Source organism: Oreochromis aureus, linkage group 17, assembly GCF_013358895.1.
Source record: "Oreochromis aureus strain Israel breed Guangdong linkage group 17, ZZ_aureus, whole genome shotgun sequence".
Taxonomy (NCBI): Eukaryota; Metazoa; Chordata; class Actinopteri; order Cichliformes; family Cichlidae; genus Oreochromis; species Oreochromis aureus.
This window is the reverse complement of record NC_052958.1, coordinates 12,154,758-12,168,474: the sequence shown is the minus strand read 5'-3', so window position 1 is coordinate 12,168,474 and position 13,717 is coordinate 12,154,758. Positions and strand designations below refer to the sequence as shown.

The 13,717-nt window shown below is 40.1% G+C and overlaps 1 long non-coding RNA gene across 1 annotated transcript; it reads left to right on the top strand.

Moving 5' to 3' along the window:
• The first annotated feature begins 11,440 nt into the window (after positions 1–11,440).
• Positions 11,441–12,933, top strand: LOC120433756. Its single transcript, XR_005608739.1, has 2 exons — positions 11,441–12,312; positions 12,447–12,933. It is a non-coding gene; the product is annotated as an uncharacterized LOC120433756 (long non-coding RNA).
• The last annotated feature ends 784 nt before the right edge of the window (positions 12,934–13,717 follow it).

The following is a 13,717-nucleotide window of genomic DNA, read 5'->3' as shown; positions in this document are numbered from 1 at the left end:
CAAACAGCAATTTTAGCCAGAAATAGGTCATTTTCAGGGAAAAAATGGAATGGTTTTGCTGCAATTGCTGCAAGCTAAAGTATATTATCAAAGTAAATTACACTGTTTAGACTACAAGCCTTTTCTCTGCACTTGGCATGTGTTTGCAGACCACTTGATGAAATTTTGCTTCAATCCACTGAAACCACATAACATTTTTTCAGCTTTAGTTTGGTATGAGCAGGAAATACTTTAGTTGAGTATCCCAGTGTCAGTGGAGTTAATAAATGGGTCACAGGGCTGCTCTGATGGCTCGGCTAGAAAAAGCATGGACTGCGTAACCATCTCAATACCCTTGTCTTAAATATGACGTCATCTCCTCCATCGCTCCGCTCTCCTGTGTTCATCTAATTAACAGAAAAGTGCTATCTAAAGAAAAGAGGATTTTAGATTCTTTAGATTATATCTGTGGATATGTGAGAACTCAACACAGACCTTGATGTTAAATCTCCACAAGTGTGGTATTACAATTTGCTACCAAATAAGGCTTTTCTTAATGCTAGACTGTAACTTGCAAGCTGAACAGGCAGTTTCTGTTAAGTCATAATAACAAGTGTGACATTTGCTGAATCATTATAATGCTGAACTTGCCATGACATCCTACTGGGTGATTTCCACACATAAATCACCCAGTGAACACACACTGTACCTTTCTTTATAGTACAAAGATGAAAGGATGAGGAAAAAGTCATCTTAAGACTGTGATGGCCTTCCAGATTTCCAACCTTTGAGAGATAAACAATACACATGATATCTACAGCCAGAAGCTAGTTAGTTATTAAAAGCTAGTAAAGACCTGCAGGGAGGAAACTGACATCAACTGAAAAAATGATCTCTTTTTCTGAGATAAGCAAGACCTTTCTAGAATATAATAAAGATAGTGTTCAGTCTGCAGTTTCCTTGCTACTCGTCTGTAACCGAAAAGCTAAATGGCTGAAACAAAATATGCACGCACATACGATAAATGATCAGCATGCATGCAGTTTTGATCCAGTAATTAATCACTTTGAACTCTACCAGTCTCCTACTCAAATTACTGTTGTTTAAAATTCAATCACAGTTGTATACAGAGAACCTCAGACTCCCACACAAGCAGCTGTGAGTCATAGCGTTGAAGCTGGAAGGCATGCAGGCAGAGTTTGGAGAATAATAGCAAGTGGGTGGAAAGAGTAGGTGGGAGAGGAGGCAGGGGGTCTTTGACTGCCGAAGAGCTTTTTTCATAATTCATTGGTTTCTCCCTTCTTCCCACTTCTTTTTCTCCTCTCTTGCCATCTTCTGTGGGAGGAGCTTGGGGAACACAAGCATGCTCATGCATGTGTTTATGTGTGTGCAAGGCTGAGATCCAACCAGGTCTGGGATATTTATAGCTCTCATTAGCCACATCCCACTAGAGCCAGGGTCACAGCGCAGTGAGGTGAAGACAAAAAAGGACTGCATTTGTATCACACCAGCAAAGCGCAGACACTCTGCAATGCACTGCATACACCAAGAGACCTGATATGACCCAGCTACAGACAGAGGAACAAAATGTACAACAACACATTTTCACTTTTGAATAGAGCTCCTTCCTGGCAGATAATAAGAAGCTTCTCCAAAACCTATATTTTAAGCCCATTTGGCATGTTGGAATGTACTTAGAAACACACTGTCTTGGCTGAATGTCCACTCAATCTGTCTGCTTGAGAGATCCCAGCATGCACTGGTGCAGCAGGTGGCCAGTGGGCGTAGGGACTGGATGGGGGAGCCTGCTATGCTTAACAGAAAAATGTAAAAAAAAAAAAAAAAAAAAAAAAAAAAGTAAAAAGATAACAAAGAACAGAACCAAAACAAATCTGAGGTGTGCATACGCACAATCAGGAGGTAAATCCTTTTTGAAACTGACACAAAGCGTGCTGATTATATCGCTGTGCTGTGGGACTGAATGATGGAGATATTCCCCTGCATGGTTCACTCTGTTGGCATGGCAACAAGTATCAAATCGGACAGAACAAACCTTGTCCACTCGGTATATTTTTGTTCTGGGACAATAAGGAAAAGAAGTGGAAGAAGAAGAAGCTACTTTCAGCTGCTCCCTCGTTTACAAGGCATCACCACAGCTGGAAGTTTTGATTGTCTTCCAATGGATTCCCTTCCTGACCCAAACACAGAGCGATATGTGTCCCCTCCATATAAAAACCAGAAATCTTTCAGTTGTTAGGTGAATTTGTAGACTGCTACACTGATTCTGGCACCATAAATGGTTAAAAAAAATACAAAATCTGGTCTGTGCAGAAAAAATCTCAACATAGAAGGATTCAGATGTTAATCATTTTCTTTCACTCAGGAATATCAGCACTCCATTTTCAGTCTGTAGTCCATAAATGTCTATAAAATAATTTGAATATGCTGATCAAATTTTTCAAAGAAAAAAAAAGATTACAAAGGATTTTTTTCAATCTCTAGGCAGCAAATCATTAACCCAGTCTCCTTACAGCCAGTCTGTTTTGATGCTGCTTGTTTGTGTGTTAAAGACAGAAAGACAGTCCTACAGTCTGTGTTTCTGTGTTAAGCCAAAGAAAATGGATGGATAATAAATTAAAAACATAAAATTATAAGTTTAGAGTGACGCTAACTGTTCTTGCTGTGCATATTCAGAATCTCTTCCTGCAGCATCACAAATGTCACGCTTGCATTGTGGGTTCAAAGTGATTCAAAATGAATTTTGAGCGAGCTGACATTCGCATGCATATTTCCTGTTGTTGTAGATGTTGTTGTAGATGCAACAAAATATGCGATTCTACCTGCCCTTTGTCCTAACAACGTACTTTTGGTATCTTCTTCAGTAGTGTCAGAAATGCCATGTTTGCAAGTCTATAGAAGTGTGATTTAAAACAAATCTATGATTGAGATCTATGAACACATAGCATATCAAAATATTTTATTTGTCTTAGCTTAGCCCTTTAAAATCCAAATGTATCATATCTGATGAATGAGTTTTTGTAAATTTTGGAGATTTCTGCATCATCGGTGTAATTTTTTTTCATCCTCCGAAAAAATGATAGAGGACATTACTGGTTTCATCTGTTTTCTTTCTTTTCTCTTTTTTTTCAAAGACCCTGATAGGTGTCATAACTTAATACCCCGGCTGTCAATAATTATGTAACCTAAATCATTCATAATGTTGCCACCAGCATCGTACACGCTCCTTCTCTTCATGTTTTGTATGTCTTGCTCGCCGACACTGCTGCGCAGTCGTTACATTTGTTGTTTAATCTTTCAGGGATGCAAAACAGCTTTTCCAGATATACCGGCTGGTATAGTCTATAATCAGATCATTTGAACAAGGGCATCTAAATGAGAATGGGAGATTTGTGTGCATGGAACGTGTGGGGGCTTATGGGAACAAGGAAGCAAATCAGCAAAGTGAGCTCTTAGTGAATTGGATTACAACCATGAGATCAAGTTTATTTTCTGGCATCGTTCCAGTGAAGGGAGTCGCTGTCTCAAGGACATCAAGCGTCAACGCCTTGCAAGCTGCTAGAAAATCTAAGATGCTTTAAGGCAGCAGATTCCTGGACACACATGAGTCACATTTAAAAGACACAAATATTTGCTTGATAAAGTTGCGAGTGGGAGATATGGGAGTGTGTTTTTAGAGCAAATTTAGCCAAGTGGCATGCCGCTTTCATTTCATCTGCCCATCCCTCACTCGCTTCCTCTGGAGAGCCACCGCACTGCAGAGGAAACCTGAACTGTGTGGCTGGCTCCTGTGAATACCACAGACAGCTTTGACCCATCCTCACATAAAAACCGCACTTATCATACAAACATTGTTTGCGTGTGTGTGTGTTATCAAAATACTTCCCTTAATGTGATTACTGAGAAAAAAGAAGAAATTATTGGTTACTCAGATTGTCTTATTTAAAGGACATATAGACATAATGACATTTTCTCCTTAAAAGTATTTTCTTAAAAGCATACTTTTTGTTGTTTTTTAAAATATTTTAATTTTTTCAAAAGCAATCGCTTCAAGTTTTGAATTGTTTCCTCATATGAAAAAATAAATACATACAAACTTTTTTAATTTTTTGTTTCAGGCATTTGGCTTTGACTTAAAAATAAAACCTAGAGTTCTTTTTGTTGTTGTGTCTTTTTTTCACAATGGTTCATACCTTTCGAAAACTCATTGGATGACCAAATTTTGCCCAAGGTATTATTTTATTGACCTTATCACAGTGTATGGTAAATGGACCGGTATTTATATGCCACCTTTCTACTCTAAATGACCACTTAAAGTGCTTTCAGCTATGATCCCCTTTTCAGCTATTCATACAAACACATTAATACGGCATTTTATTCTAAGTACCTTGTCTAATATTCACACACTCATTTGGCGTGCAATATATTACCCTGATAGTCAGCCCACTCTACCCCTTGAGCCACAGACCCAGCTTCACAGAATCTTATGCAACAGTTTAGATTATGATGGGATTTCAGACTGGACTGTCAAAGCCTGAAAGGACCCAGACAAGAACCACAAACAAAAACATAAAATCAGACAAGAAGTAAAAGATACACATCTAAAAATATTACCACAAAGGTTATCTGTACTGAGAGAGCCTTCGAGGTCCTTTTAATGTCATAAGAAGTGCTTAGACTGAAAGATAAAGTGTAATGTGCTGTGAAGAACACCATGCAGCTGGAGCTGATCAATTCTCAAATATGAAATGGGAACGTGGGAGCTTGCACGGAGGAAGCAGTGAGAGTTGTCTGGTGCACACTCGTAAAAAAAACACTGTGGAATTCCCATGAGATTTATTTTTCTTTGGTTGCATGCCCTCCGCTGCGACAATTAGGACTCCACAACAGCTTTATGTAGTCAGCCTGCAATAAGTTTAAGGTTAAATGCGGTCAAACTGGCAATTATGTGCAATCTGGTTGTGATAATACATTAATTAACTGTGATGAACAGAAGAAAATTGCAAATCTATTGATATCTGTTGCAAACATGTTGCTTTCTACATACATGCATATTCCTCTTAAAATGAAATTCACGTTATCTACTTACATTCAGACTCCAGCTAGAATCTCATAGTCTTGAAACTAGTTCGGAAATTCTGTTACATCTAGCAATGTACTTGTTGCAGGATGACAATTTACCTGCAAAATGACACACCCTTCACCAGCCTTGCTTTTTTATAACCAGAATACGACTAGCTGCCAACTAGTTTGCAACCAGATGAGGCAAGTCCCCTATTTCAAAGAGATTCATTGCAGCTATTGGTGCAAACAGACTCAGATTGATTGCAATGTGTTGGCAACCTGCCTGCATTATAAATTACCCAGCAACAGAGATTACAGACCCTCCAAATAGGATTGTGATTGGTTGGAGATAGATTGCCTCCCACCAAGCACACTGTGGAATTACCTTGCAACTAAAACTACTTTCAAATAGTTGCCAAAGCAGAAAGGTTCTGTGCAATCTACAACTGCTGATTTTTCCTGTTCATAAGGAGGTTGTTGGCCTATTTTAAGTGTGATTGAGCCATAAGGAAACTCTTTGTCCATCTAACATATGCTGGCAGTATTCATATGGTAAGCCTTCAATTATATTTCACTGCAGACAGAGACACAGACACCTGGAGACTAGAGATCAGACAGATGAGCAGTCATTATTGTTATACTTCTTTTAAGTCCACCACCTGGGTTGCATGTGTAGTTCTTTGATTGTAATGTAAATTACAGTGCTGTTTTGTTATTTCCACATCTGGTTGATCACCTGCTGTTGAGGCTATTGTTGACTGTATTTGGGGCTTTACCCTTTCATTCAACAGTATGCCATGTAATTCTTAATAAGCAAGATCTGCTTTTTATTTTAAAGGAGACTTGCTGAGAGCAGACCAACTTCCCAGCTAACTTGTTAAGTTTTGGTTTTGTCAAGAGATGATAAAACCTGCTACTAACGATGGTTATTTAAGCTTTCAAAGAAACAGGAAACAGCTTCTGTTTACCACTGTGAACTCACTGCTTCAGATTTTAAAATAAAATTTTATTGGTAATTATTTCAAAGTTAATTGGAAAATGAATATTTTGGCTTAGATATGCAACCTTTCTCATACTTTTCTGCGTGGGACAAAAATCTGCAATGTTGCGCGGAGATCAGGGGCGGTATGTCTGGATTGGCAGACTGTTTTGGTGGTTACCATCTTTAAGAAAGGGGAATGGAGAGTGTGTTCCAACTACAGGGGGATCACACTCCTCAGCCTCCCTAGGAAAGTCTATGCCAGGGTGCTGGAAAGGAGAGTCCGTCCATTAGTCGAACCTCAGATTCCTTGTCCTGGTTGTATCTGCATGATGTCATTCCAGTGTCAGATGCACAGATCAAGAGGAAATGAAAAGGAAATTCTAGTGGGTGGAACATTAATGAGGATGAACAGATGGGCACAAAACCAAAACATTAAGTAGTTTGAAAGGGCTTTAGAAGAGGAATCAATGTGTTCGTCTGATGGCCATCCACACACAAAGAAGCCCAGTTGTTCATAGACATCCTGAGTTCATGAGGCAATGACCAAACCAAACACCCAGAAGAGAGGAGCTGTTCTTGTAACAAAATAAAGGCTCTTATTGAATTTTCGCTGCCCCTGGAGTGACTGTTAAACAAAAACGTATTTCATGGAGAAGTCTGCCATCTAGTGGTAGTTACACTTCATCTACCATTCGACAGCCTGTCAACTATTAAAGAATCACATATTACAGTTTTTCTCAAATGCTAAAACACATTTCACAAACGTTCCCACCATGTTCCCCAATGTCTAAACACAACACCATTTTCTAAAGCTACATAAACACAACCACACCTTCCCACTGCAAAACTCAAACTTTCACACCGAAAGAGCAGCTCGGAGCTTTCAAAAATGTAAACACTATACACATCATTACACACTACAGCAAAACAATTGAAAACACAATGCTCAATTTGTGAGAAGGTTCTTTGTTTCATAAAAGCCAGTGCATATTTTTAGAAACTATACAGTAACGGATCGTCGTAGATCTCTGCAGAGGATTAGGCATTTAGATTTGTGAGTTTCATATGAAGTGTATAAATCTATAGAAAATCCTGCATGTACGTACACTACTGTAACACAACTCAGTGCAAAAACAGAATCTATTGCACACAACAGTACTCTTGAAAACATGATCAGGATGTGAAGTTTTTTTTATTTACGTTAATCACACCACACACACACCAAATCACTGTGCAGCATCGTGTCGCTGAGCTGCATCGGGCCACATCACCTCATCCACATCGCAGGCTATATTGTCTCTTGCCAGGCACCGCGGGAAAAACGCCCCGGAATGGCGAATCCATCCTTGGAAGGCCTCCGCTGGAATGTCAACACAGGCCAGCTCCATTGCCCTTAGGAGGTTCTCTCTTGTGTATGGTTGTCTGTCATAAACCTTCCATCTCCACGATGAGAAGAACTCCTCTATAGGGTTCAGGAAAGGGGAGTAGGGTGGCAGACAGACGTTTAAAAAGTGGTCACTGTTGGTGGTGAACCACTCTCTGATTTGGTTTGTTCTGTGGAAGCGGACATTGTCTCAAATGATCACATAAATGTGACGTGCGGGCCCAGGATGGTGTTGTTGGCGGTCCAGGAGGATGTCTTTTAGCTCCTCTAGGAAGGTGAGGAGACGTTGGGTGTTGTAAGACCCAAGGACAGCATGCCGGTGGACAAGCCCCTCCGAACCCATGGCCGCACAAAGGGTAATATTACCCCCCCGTTGGCCAGGGCACTCAGTGATGGCTCTTTGGCCAATGATGTTACGGCCTCTTTGCCTTCGTTTCTGCAGGTTGAAGCCTCATCCAGGAAGAGGTACTCATGAGGTCTGGCCATCGCGTCCAAGTGTAATATCCTCTGTGAAAATGTGAAAGTGCACAGGTGTTCAGAACAACAGTCAATCAGGTAGCACAGTATTGTCCAGAAGTAATGTAGGCCACTGAGCAACACAGTATGTCCACTAACTGTACTGTGAACATGGATGTATACTTACTTGCACATACTCGTAACGTAGGTCTTTGTGTCGAGCAGAGTTGCGATCAAAGGGAACCCTATAGACCTGTTTCATCCGCGTCTTTTGGCGCCGGAGAACTCGGTCTATTGTGGCCAAGCTGACATCATCAGTGCTCTCAAAGTTGACATTATCGGCAATTACTTTGTCTCTGATCTCCCGGAGTCTGATGAGGTTGTTCCCACGAACCATATCCACAATGAGGGTTTCTTGTGCGTCTGTAAATATGGCAACCATCCCACCTCTATGTGGCATTCTTTCAACTCTAAAGAAAGAAACGTGTTGTCAATTGACATGTGTTACAATACAGTCACAACTAATTTGAACTCCTCTTCCTCGTTGGCCTGCTTCTCTTCTTCCAGGGCCAGCTCTTCTCCCTCCTCTGCATCGAATTCCTCTTCCCCTGACTCTGCCTTCATCCATTGTGTTTGTTTGGAATCTGCACTCTGAACTTGCTTTTATACATGTGTTCACAGCATTAGCAACAAGTGTCTTTAATTTTGAGTCGTTGTGTGTAATGAATGACGCCAGGTATGTTCATTGTGTTCAAATATTGCTGACTGTGGCAAGCATTTTGCATCACATGAGCTTTCATTTGAGAATATGAGCAGAGTTCTTTTGCAACTTGTGTCTTAGCAAGGAAAGATGTGGTTAGATTTGTGACAACGGAGGATTGTGTTCTGTGAATTATGTCTTCATGTCACATGTGTTTATGATATTGGTAAATGATGGCTAGATTTAGTAAATGTGTTTAAACAACTGGTCATTTGATTTAGAGGATTGGCTTTTGTGTTTTAGCATTTGAGAAAAACTGTAATGTAATACTCAGCTTAAGTACGGACTGTCTGATGCAGTTTTTTGTGATTTGTATCCCATATGCCAGTTTTTTAAATGGATTGTGGCAATATGTTCTGCAATAATATATTAGAGATGGGAGGATTGTTTGTGTTCTGGACTAATTAGATTAAAAGAAAAAAAAAATCGGAATGAATACATGAATGATGCTGCTTTACAACTGACAGCTGAGATAGCATTATATAGATGATATAGATTTATGGGTTTGTCTTCAGTATTCTCAAAGCGAATCATAACACAAAAACACTTGCAGTGGCTTTCACTTAAAATGACAGCACTAGTCAGAGCTGTATCAGCTCTTCTCTATTTTGAGTGTTTTGTTTGATTATCATTGTCAGACAAAAATAAGGAATTCATCTGGAAAACAAAAATAAAATAAAATAATATAATATAATATAATAAACTGTGGTTGGTGTTAAATAAGGGAGAGTTGACTCAGCTGTGGTTAAAATAGCTGTTAAATATAAATCTTCTTCTTTTTTTAGCTGCTGGGTTTGTAAATTTCATGATATGCATTAATGATTGAGCAAATGTCTTGAGCGACACCTAATTTTGTATCGAGTAGCAAGTATGTGTTCACATTTCTGTAGGTAAATCTATTAAAATGAAATGATACACAAAAAGGTGATTCAGGAGCTATTAGCTAAAAATTCCCAGCATGACATACAGTGTGTCATAAAAAAAATGGGGAAACTGGACTATTGGTGGGCAAAAGAAGAAGTGGCAGGCCTAAAAAAAAAACATCTACAACAGATGAACAGTATGTCTGCATACTGGAATTATCTGTAAAGCACAGTGGATATTATGTGATTGTCTGGGGTTGTGTTTCAGCAGTGTTGGGGAGTAACGGAATACATGTACCGCCGTTACGTATTCAGAATACAAAATATGAGTAACTGTATTCCGTTACAGTTACCGTTTAAAAAGGTGGTATTCAGAATACAGTTACTTTGTTGAAATAAATGGAATACACAGCGGTACTTCCCTGTTTCATATTGTCGCGGGTCAGGACTGTTTGGGTTTGTTTGACAGCTACGTTCTGTTGTTCCAGGCGGCAGCGTTACGGTTGCCATGGTTACAGGGTGACGCTCTCTCTCTGCGTGTTTCCTGGGTGAGAGAGCGCTTTTTTGTTGTTGTTGTTGTGCTAAGCTAAAAGGCAGAATGCTACAGGCATGGCCCTAAAGCATGTAGCCTGATGGGCAGTGTAGTCCGTGCTGCAGGGAGAATGGACTACCATACCCGTTATGTGTCTGTGAGCGAGGGAGGGAGAGAAAGGAAAAGTCCGAGCTGTCACGGAGCAAAAACGGGAGCTGGAAGCTTGTAAATATAATAATAACCACAGCAGCCAAGAAGAGTGCCTGACGAGCCCAGCTGTAAGTAAGCTATTAAGACTCAACTGTACACTGTTTTCGTGTTTTCCTCCGGAAAAAATAAGTTCCGTTGGAGAAGCCTTTCAACGCCTCTCTCTGTCTCCCGCAAGCAAAGTTGACCCAGACAACAAAGTAAAGCTAGTTTTCGGCTACCAGCCCGACACGAACCCGACGTATTAGCCAGAGGTCCCTTTACTACGTTTCGGAGCCGCGGACCTTCAGTAACAGTAATAAATCACAGCAATAGGACATTCATGTAGTTGTAAACAGCATGATAATATATTAAGTATTCCAAAGTATTCAGAATACGTTACTCTCATTGAGTAACGTAACGGAATACGTTACAGAATACATTTTGGGGCATGTATTCAGTATTCTGTAGTGGAATACATTTTAAAAGTAACCTTCCCAACACTGTGTTTCAGTAAGTGGTGTTGGGAATCTTATCAAAATTTAGAGAATCATAAAAGTAGAAAGTCAGATTTCCATTGACAATTTAATACAATCTGAAAAGCATCCGACTAGCAATGGCTTCATTTATTAGCATGACAATGATATACTAAACACACTGAATTGTAGTAAAATCATAACAGGATAGAAAAACTTACAATGGATAACAATCCGTCATTGATTGACCTTCCCAGTGTCCTGCAGGATTGTTCCTGGAGACAACTACTTCTTGCTTTTTTACTCACAATATGGTGTTTATACACCACTATGCATTTAATCATTAATTACTATTAATTTCTGGCTCTTCCTCCCGTCACACCCAAATGGTCACAGCAGATGGCTTGTTAAACTCTGTCTTTACCTTATATACTGTATTTTCATATATGTTTGCATGTTTCAATAAAACTGCGCTTATTTCTTATTTTCCTATAAAGAAATACAAAGTATTTTATTGATTTGCCAATGTTTCTATATATTATACTGGGTTGTAGAAAGCTGTAATTATTCAAAAATAAAATAAAAATGAAATTAAATCCCGTGGTTATACTTTATTTCTCCTGTACTTACGGTAATCACTTCAGAGTTTTGTGTCTTCCTCACCATTAGGTGGCAGCACCTACATTCAACAACACCATTACCTATAGAAAGCGATGGATTGTGGGTATCCTCTGTGATTAAATACAACGTGAGCGTTGCGTTAGCAAAGTTTTGTGTGAAGCGAGCAGAGTGTGGTCGACGTTTTCTGTGCTCTCATTATAGTGATTGTCTTTTTGAGACTTTAATTTTAAATATATTCTGCTTTGCGCTTATAAGAAGGTGTTTTGGAGAAGAAAAGCGATCCTTCGATATCATTATTTTTACTTTTTAAAGAACTTTATGCGGAGCGAGAAGAAGGGAAAGCTGCCCAGTTTCTCAAGAAGAGATTTTTTTTCTCAAGTTATTTTTCGTCGGACATGTGTGTAAAAATGATGACAATTAAAGCGAAGAGAATGAAAACGAGTTATCTGCGGAAAAACATGAAGTTTGGCTCCAAGTTGACGTTGAGGCTTTTCCCAGTGTCCGCGGAGGAGGACGAGGCCCTCAAACAGAGTCGAGCCACCACGGTGAGGACCACCATTCGAAAATACCTCCCCCGGGAACGGAGACGGGCTCAGCAGGACGGCCTCTGCGGCCTGCAGGGCCACACGGGCAGAAAGAATGGGGATTTCATGTATGAGGAAAGTACCGCCACGGCCTGTGTGCACCGTCATCCAGCTGGTGTAATGGCGCCGGAAAACACCACGCAGTACCTGATGGGAAACCTGTATGAAGACATGAATATTGACATTAACAAGTCAGTTCAGGATTCACAGGAAGTAGCTGCTCAACAGTTTAGCGAATGTCCTTCACCGACGAGCTCATGTACTGCCCTGGACTCTGAGAGCTACCTTGCGTTTCAAGAGCGGAACTTTGATGAGGCCTGTGAAATGTTTTGGTAACCAGGACGAACTTCGTGAGCGTGGCCCGGCTCCCTCAGCAGCCCGACTTTAATTCAGCTCATTGTTAAAAGGTGTGAAGAGCTTAATTGTAAATATTTGAGTGTGATTCATGTATCATGTGGTGTTCCATTCTGTTTTGTAGCCCTGATCATGTATAGTGTGTGTGTGCGCGTGATTCATAGTTGGGCCTTTATTTGTCTCACAGCGGCGCGCCTTTGCACGCTGCCCGCCCGCCCACTGGGGAGCGCTACCGAGCCCTGCGTGCCGCCGCCTGGAGGGAATCGACCAAACGGCTGGGCCCGGCTCTGCTGCGCTATGCTCGGCTCTGGTCTCTTCACGGATTGTAAAATCCAGGTAAACCCGGGCAGGTATTGTTAGCAGTGCATTGTCATTGATGGCAATAGTCGATGGTGATTGGATGTTCCACAGTCACTGTTGTCTGAGCGTTTTCCAGGTCGCCCCTGCTAGGACACGTGGCTCAGCTGTGGGAGGAGCATGAAGCAAAGGAGGTCGGTCTTCACGTGACTGACACAAGGTGACACTTCAAACTGAAAGGGCCATAATGGCGAGATAATCATGTGTATGTCATTTTAATGATATAATTTAATATTGTATTGAAACTTTGATTGCAAAGTGATGGTGAATGTGGAGTTTAATCTTCAATAAAATTATCTGTTACACTGGAAATGTAACCTGTGTTCTTGTTTGTTTTTTGGCTACTTTACAAAACTATTCTGTTCAACTTCAAATGGTTTCAAGTCACAGCAATGGCCACCTCATCGTGCTTGGTAAAGATGCTACTATAATAGAAACCTGGACAGCCCCCTATGAGCAACAGCTTTGCTAAAGATCCTGGAATGCAACCAAAGGTTTTGTTTTTTTAACATGCATTCATGTCAAGGTTATAGCCAATTTAAACAATGTGTGAATGTGGTTTAAAAACAATATTGTGACTTTGGAAAAATATTTTAGTGTTTTAAATTATATCAGTCTTATGAGGCTTTTAGATATTCATTGAGACTTGCAGACAGTTGTCTGCACAGCAGTCAACAATTTTCATAAAATTGTATTACTGTCAGTATGGATTTTGATAAATCTTCCCTCTGATATACCCTCAATTCAATACAACCATGAAACTAAAATGAATTTAAAACATAAAACAAAAACTACAAGTTACAAAACTTGGGTTAGCTTAAGTATCCCATGCACCACATACTGGCAGCTGATGTGACTAAAAAATAATGCAAAACTAGTTGCAATATTGCTTTATAGCACTAGAAAGGTGTTTCTGGCATATGCTCTCCAGGTATGGTCCCTACAAAAGAGTGAGTTGAGAATTTTCAACTATCAAGATTGGTTCATCTGCTCCTCAGTCATTGGTTCCCTATACACGCGTGTATATGGTTTTATGTGAGGTGTGATTGTATTTTGTTGGAAGCCTGAAAATAAAGTCACATATTTGTGTGAAGAAGTCAC